Raw genomic sequence first — 7,624 nt, 5'->3', positions numbered from 1 at the left:
TTCCTTATGAACATTAATAAAGTCTTGAAATCCCATATGACCCCGGGGCATAATGGCATGGGATACAGCAACAAAAGGCAAATTTCATGCAGTCAACATGTCCCCATGAGACTTCCCTCACGTTGTTGGCTGTGTACAAAAACCTAAGCTTTTCCATCTTTAATGCAAAAAATTTAGAAATTAACCTTCCTGGGGAGAAGATACCCCACCAACTAGGCTTGTGTTATCCTTGTGAATATTCTTAAGGAATGACATAGCAGGAGGTGCGAACTTTCTCCTGTTATCTTAATTGTCCGCTAATGGCAATGCATAATTACAGTTACTTAAGTGCCAACTTTATCAAGGTTTTCACTAAAACCTTCAGCCACAGGGCTTTCCTTGACTGACCCAGCTTTTATTTATCCGGTTGCTTTACTATCATTTGAAAGAAAACTGCCCCCAATAAAAACAATCAAACAAAAAACCTAATCCCCAACCATGTTAAATTTCTTTGTTATTTTAGTTGGAGAGTTAAGGCACTTGTGACTCCAAAAAAAGTCGAAAAAATTGTGAATGGCATCATTATTTGAAAATTTATCCTTCCTACATTCAAAAAGCAGGGCTTTGCGGGAGTTTTGGAATAGTTCGCTTCACGGCTTGGGGAAGTCAATTCGCTGCTCAACCAGAAGATGGTCTTCTAAAGACTGTCCTGTATTTGGAATGGAAACTTAAGCCATTTTACCATTCCCCCAAAGCACCCACATGAGAAGCCCGAAAGCCACCCATCGGTCTCTGGATCTCCTCGCTCCCTTTGTCCCTTCTAGACGTGGAGGCTTGGAGAGGAGGTTTAGTTTCCAAGGATTGGAGCGTTTGAAGGGCGGGGCCACCTCCAAGTCCATCTCTCCTTTTTGTCCTCTTCTCCTGGGACGGGAGGGAGGAGCCAGGTCCCCCCGCGGCCGGTTCGGGAGCTCTCTGTTTCGGTCGCTGGAGGTGAGTCTGAAAGGGCGGCAGCCCGTTTAATTGTAGCGCAGGTTAATTTCTCGAGTTCGCCGCAGTCGGTCGGCCAGCCGCTTCCCGGGTCTTTGCCAAGTGGGTTTATGAGGTCTGAGGCGTGTTGGGGCGCGCTCGCATTCTCGCAAAAGGCTCCTCCCCAGGGCTCATTCCCCGACTGCGGGCAGCCCTTTGGTGCCCCAGGAGCCTTGGGTTTCCTCTGACCTCGGCGCTTCCTCCTCCCTCCCCACCGCCTGGTTCCGTGCGACCCTGCCCCCGGGGAAGGGCGGCCCCCATCTTAGGACTTCCGACCCAAGCCAACCCAGAAGGTACCTTCACGTCGAGGAAGATTTTTATCACAGCCTCCAAAACCCAGCGGTAATAGGGGCTTTCAACCTGAAATACGATTGTTATTTTCCCGGTGCAGGGCTTGACAGAGAAAGTCAGCTTTTTATTAAAGACAAAGAGGTAAATTATCAGCTGGGGCACTGAAGGGACGGCGGAGACCTGGCGCGCTTCCTCTCGTTGCCACGAGGAATTTTGTGGGGGAGCGGCAGCCGGCGCTCAGACACCCCTGGGGTCCCGGGGGAGGAGCTCGGGGCAGGAGGACTTCCCCCGGTCCCTCCGGGCACCTGGAAGGGGGAGTTCTCCCAGTTCTGCACAAAGCCAGGGGCATTTCACTTGTGAGCAAGCCTTACCGTCCTCCTCTCTCCTTTCTTCTTTCTCTTCTCTTTCTTTGACTCCCGTCTCCCTTTCGCCTCTGTGCTTTCTCCTCCTTGTTCTCCTCTCCCTACTTTTTCTCTTCCCTCTCCTCGCCCTCCCCCCCTCCTTCCCCACCGCACGCGTAGAGTGTCATTTATTTATTTATTTATCACCCCCGCCATCAACACCCTTTTAGGGCTCCCAAGCTTTTCAATGTGAGTGGGAGGAGAAAAGGGCAGGAAGTGTTGACTGCAAGGGGGTGAAATCGTGCCTCTCGGTGATAGATTCTGCCCCGGAATAAACGATTGGGAAAAATCTTGGAAAATGAGGATTCGGATCTGTTTATGAAAGCCCGCTATCCGATGGGAACCAACTCCGCGCGCGTCTCCTCCTCCCCTTTATTGTATGGGTTTATGGGTATATCTTCCCGGACTGTTGTTTGGGGGGGGGGGAGGGAGTATTAAAGAGGACGATCTGATCTGGATCTTCTACACCGCGCCTTCTCCACCGGATGCGCGCTCCCCAATGCAAAGGAATCCAGCAACATCCCCCAATTCAGACGCGGACAAAAGAAACTTTAATTAAGGTCTTTGCCCCGCGCGCTGTTGTTTCTCTCTCCCGATGCTGGTGATGTCCAACTCGAGGATGCGAGAAATAGAAATGATACAACCAGCCCGTGCCCTTGAACTTCAATTGCTCCTGACTTGCTGTATTGATTTTTCTTTTTTATAGTGTAGGCATTCCGCCCCCCCCATCAAATTAAAGCCTTAGGAGACATTCGACCTGGTGAGGGGTGAGGGGGGGGAACCCATTCCTTTGCAAAAGAGATAGTTCAGAACCATTTGGGGGAAAATTACACTAAATAAAAATTCAAGGTGTGAAAGCCTCATCTTGGTTCTCGTCTTCAACACCATGACACCTTATCATTAGAAGCGCTGATTGTTACTTTCCGAGACTTTAGATGATCAGCCAGAAAGTGCAAACAACGCGGGGCTGGAGGGTGTAAAGTTATTTAAGTAGGCTTTTTTATTTTCTTCCCCTTTTGGTGCTCCGTCAAAACATTTCGCAAGTTAGGAAAATAAAGTGGTTGTTCCGAAGCTCGGAATGATGGGTTCCTTCCCTCCCCCAACCCCCGTTTCCATATCAGAAAAGAAATAAAATTCACAATGAGCCTTTATTTCGGGGGAGAAGACTTCAAAATACGTGCCAGTAATGGACAATTTGAGCTTTTCACTGGAGATACTCACACCGCAAGCTGGAAAGGGATTAAAAAGCCCCACGTGGTTGATCTGGGTTTAGACTTGCAACCTCTAGTTCCCCATGTATGTTCTTTGCAAAGATTGGCCTCTAGATGGATGCGTGTGAGGGACTCTCTGGGGCCGGGGCTCGGCGCCTCGGGCTGGGCTGATGGTGGGAGAGCTATGAGACGCGGGGCAGGGTCCTCACTGGGGGCTTCCTCTGCCGGCCGAGGCGGCCGGGCGCCTCCGGGACGCGAGCGCGCACGCCTCAGCCCGGCCGCCGCGCTCCTCGCACCGCCTTCTCCGCAGGTCTTTATTCATCTCATCTCCCTCTTCCCCTTCTCCTCCTCCTTTGCCTCCTTCTCCTCCTCTTCCTCCTCCTCCTCCTCCACCACCACCACCACCACCACCTCCTCCTCCGCCACCGCCACCTCCTCCTCGTGCATCTCACTGGCCTGGCTCTGTATTGCTCTGAGTGACAAAGACAATGTCCCAGCCTTAACTTTGCAACCACCTTGCCTCCTTCTGGGGTTCAGCCGGGGGGAGGGGGGACAGCAGCCGCAGCCTCAGCATCTCCTCCAGCTTCTCCTTCTGCTCTTCTTCAGCTCTTGGATAATTCTCCCCTTCCCCCCCCCCCCCCAGCCCTTTTCTCATTTCTTTCTTTCTTTCTTTTTTCTTCCTGTCTCCTGCACGTTGTTGTTGTTATTAGAAAGGCTTCGCGCACCCCCTGGTGCTCCGGCGTTTTGTGTGGCAGGAGAAGATTGTCTTCCTTCTCTCTTTCTGTCTTGCTTTCTCTCTCCCTCTGGTTGCTCATTATTCAGAGAGAGACACAGAGGGAGGGAGAGAGAGAGCGCGCGAGGGAGAGGGAGGAGAGGAGAGAGAAGAGGAGAGAGAGGGGAGAGAGAGAGTGAGAGGGAGAGGGAGGGAGGGAGAGAGAGGGAGAGGGAGAGAGAGAGACGGATATCTCAGGTCATCTGCAGCTGCAGCGAGTCTGAGGAGCCGAGGAAGGCAGGGAAGATGGCGATCCTCCATTGCTGAGACCCGGCAGAAGCACATGAGACTCCCAAACAACTTCCACAACAATAACCCGAGCAGGAAGAGGAGAAAGAGAAAGAGGATAAGGAGGCGGTGGGGCTGGAGAACCCGAAACACCTCCCGGCGCCGGGACGCTTCTTCTGTAAGTTACTGCAATTAACAACCACCTCGAGGTGGTCCGAGTGCTCCGGGGAGGAGAGCGCGGGGCGGTGGAGGCACAAACGCGCTCATTCATTCGGCCAAGGAGGGTTGGTGGAGCCGGGAGGAGAGGAAGTCCCCTGCATGGACTGGCTGTTGGAAGAGGAGAAGAAGCGAGAGAGAAGAGGAGGAGGAGGAGGAGGGGGAGGAGGGAGAGCAGGAGGGGGAGGAGGAAGAGGAGGAGGAGGAGAAGCGAGGGAGGAAGAGGAGGAGGAGAAGGTGGTGGTGGTGCCAGTGGAGGTGCCTGTGCTTTTCCTGCTGGCTGCTCCTTCTGCTGGGGGGAGCGGAGCGCTGTGGCTTAATTAATTTCGTGTAGTTCTATGGAGAGAAAAGAAAATGAAAGATGAGTGAGAAGAGAGCTGGAGGCTTAGGACGGATGCTCCGAGTGTGGGGACAGGAGTAGGGACAGAGAGGGGGGCGGAGGGCGGGAGGCGAGGGGACCTGAGCCGAGAGCCAGAGGGAGCGAGCGCTCCGAGCCGCCCCGACCTGAGCGGGTTGACCTCTTTCTTTCTCTGTCCCTCTCCTTCCTTTCCCCCTCTCTGTCTGCCTGTCCCCAGCCCGATGGCAAAGCCGTGCGGATTGGCACCCCCCTCTTCCTCAGGTATTTGGCTCTCTCTCTCTCCCCGAAGTTGGGATGCGGGGTCGGGATGTGTCGGGGGGTGGCTGCTGCCGCTGCTGGTGTTGCTGGTGCTGCTGGTGAGGAGAGAGGCGAGGAGCGGGGGGTGCGGGCCGGGTGGGGGGCGCAGGTTCAGGAGCAGCTGAGGAGCTGTCTCCAGGCTGGGGGTTCAGAAGCGTCTGGTGGAGGAGGACAACGGTTTCTGGAGAGGAGAAGCCATTACACACGCTTGGCTCTCTGAGGACGGGAGAAAAGAAGGCAGGGGCCTGGGGGTCGCCTCACTCCTGGTGCAGTTCCCAGGGGTCTGCCCTCCTTCCAGGCACGCGGGGAAGCCGCAGCCGCCCCCCATTGGAGCAGCCCCTCTCTTTCCCTTTCTTTATCTCCCTGTCCTCCATTTGCAAGCTGTCTGCTTTGGTTCCAGTCCAGACTCCAAAACACAAAGCTCCTTCTCACGTTCATTCTCCAGGCTTTTCACCATTCCTGAAGGAACCCTCATTTTCTTTTCATTGTAGCTTCTAACCTACAGAGAGGGAGGGAGGCTGCCTGGAGTTCCTTTTATATTCCTCCTCTACCCAAAGGGGAAAAAAAAAAAAGTTTTATTTTTCAGCACGCGTCTGGGATGGGAAAAGACCAACCAGTTGGGGCTTTCTCCCAGGGCTCCCGGGGGTTGTGTCTGAGTGTCTGTGTTGGTTGTTTGGTTTGCTTTGGTTTTGTTTCTGGAGGTGGCTTGCAGGTTTTTGGAGGAAGTGACTAGTTTGGTTGAGAGCTGGGAACTGAGTCAGGTAAGCCGTGTCATGTTGTAACTCCACCAGAAAATGGAGGAGAGCGGGTTTCCAGGAGACAAAGCTGAGATGAGAAGTGTTTATAAAATTATGGATTTCTCCATTTTGAAGCTCTGTTGGTGATGCTGGAGGAGGAGGCTTGCCTGCCTACTCCTTCTTTTCCAGGGTGAAATCTTGTGGTGGTTCCTCACCATCTATTCATTATGCAAGGAAATGAGGGACTTGTAAGGGCTGCTCAGATTTTTCTCCCACCAAAGGAGTGCTTTCACAAGTTATTGAGGCATTTGTTTCCATTTTAAAGTAAACTTTGGAAATTTTTTTTCTTCTTTTGAGTGGACCTGAAGGGTTTTGACCTCCTTCAGGAAAGGCAAGGCAAAACCTTAAACGTTTTCCACCGAGGTCCTCACCCAACTTTTAAGCTGCTCCAGGTCTCCTGAAAGTCACAAGGAATTGTTATTTCCTCATTGTGAAGATGGTGGTGGCCCTAAAGCTGAGATTTTGGAGTTCTGGGGCTTGGTTATCATCATGATTTGATGCATGGCAAGACTTTATTGTTTGGTTTGGGCTGATTTCTGCAAAAAGGGAAAACAACAACAACAACAACAACAACAAATCCTGCAAGATCTCAGAGGAACTCTTAAGACTGACTGACCCCAGTTTCTCCAGAGTCCACATTTCTCTTCAGGTTGTTCCATTTTTGTATAAGGCCTTCTTTTAGTTCCTTTGTTTTCCCTCTTCCCTTTCATTCTGCTCTTTTTCTCTGTGTTCTCAAGTACTGTAAGTCTTCAGAAATATCAGATGTCTTCTTAACAATGTCACTATGGAAACAAATTTTTAAAAGATGATGTCTGTGGAGAAAACCTTATGTCCAGGTATCTTCACCTTTTTAATTGGGAAGAATGTAGTAGTCCTACAGGAAGACATTTTGTAAGGATGATTTGAAGGAAGGACCCAATACTACCCCAGTCCACACACATTGATTGGAGTTCTTCACAGATTAGTTCTAGAGAATGTATGTAATTGATCCAGGTAAAGAACAAAATCCTGAAATGCTTGAGGAATTTATAAAAGCCACCCATGAAGATGTTGCTTTACCATTAGGTAAGGTAGCCATCTTGAGGGTGAGGGAAGATGTTGGAAGAATTTTAGGTGGACTATTGATAAGATAGGTGAGGAAGCCTCCACGATGGAATGAAAACTTGGAGGAGATTCAGAACCAATTAATATATTGTAAGGAGGCTGATTGGACCTTGTTTTCAACTAAGGAGAGACATAGAAAGGTACCAGCTTCAACAGAAATAAGGAACACATTGGTGAGCGACTTACACCAGCTTTTTTCTTGCTCTGCTTTCTCATTATGTGTCAGATTTGTGTGTGTGTGTGTAAAGTTCCTATGTCTACAGTATTATTGTACATATTGAAGTGGTTTTAGATTCCAGATGTAATTATATTCTGTTGAGTAGTTTGTAGCATTGTCATTCAGTAAATGCACAATGCTGTATATGACAACATCACATTTTTCAAACCAAACTGTTGTGTCATTAATTGAGGGTTATTGTTCTTCTGAGGAGTGTGAAAGGAAAGGAGAAATACATGGTTCTTTAGCTGGTAATTGTCCATGGTCAATGAAGTAAAACCCTGTTTTTGCAGACGAAGATGTATGGTTTTCAAGATTTTCAGTTGATGTGTGTGCTCATTTAAAAATACTTCTCTTCAGGTCTCTGCTTCTTTATTAAAAACCTGGGCTTCTCCAGGAGCACTTGAAAAATCTTACTTCTTTTATAATTCAGTTTTGAATGTTATCTTTTGATACCATTACTTTTGCTCTTAGGTGGAATGTTGTCAGTGTTAATACTTATAAAATTTGCTAATGCGTGTATGGATGCTACTTGTTCAAACTCAGAAGTTCAAATGCAATGGAATAAAAAGAGTTATTTGGGAAAGTAATTACCAGATAATTTTGCATCTAATTAACCATATTTGTGTATGTAAACAAATACATTATAGGTTGATCTTGAAGCAAACTTCCATATCTTTGTTGTTGTTGTTGATACCAGGACAACCGGTTAATTACTTATTTCAGC

General features: G+C 49.4%; 1 long non-coding RNA gene across 1 annotated transcript; it reads left to right on the top strand.

Annotated features, from left to right (window-relative positions):
- The first annotated feature begins 975 nt into the window (after nucleotides 1–975).
- LOC145719760 (uncharacterized) lies at nucleotides 976–6,105 on the top strand. Its single transcript, XR_014142587.1, has 2 exons — nucleotides 976–4,086; nucleotides 4,700–6,105. It is a non-coding gene; the product is annotated as an uncharacterized LOC145719760 (long non-coding RNA).
- Nucleotides 6,106–7,624: the final 1,519 nt, after the last annotated feature.

This window comes from Leptonychotes weddellii, unplaced genomic scaffold (assembly GCF_054177405.1).
Source record: "Leptonychotes weddellii isolate Sample4059 unplaced genomic scaffold, ASM5417740v2 HiC_scaffold_6972, whole genome shotgun sequence".
Classification (NCBI taxonomy): domain Eukaryota; kingdom Metazoa; phylum Chordata; class Mammalia; order Carnivora; family Phocidae; genus Leptonychotes; species Leptonychotes weddellii.
This window is presented reverse-complemented; position numbering and strand designations above follow the sequence as displayed.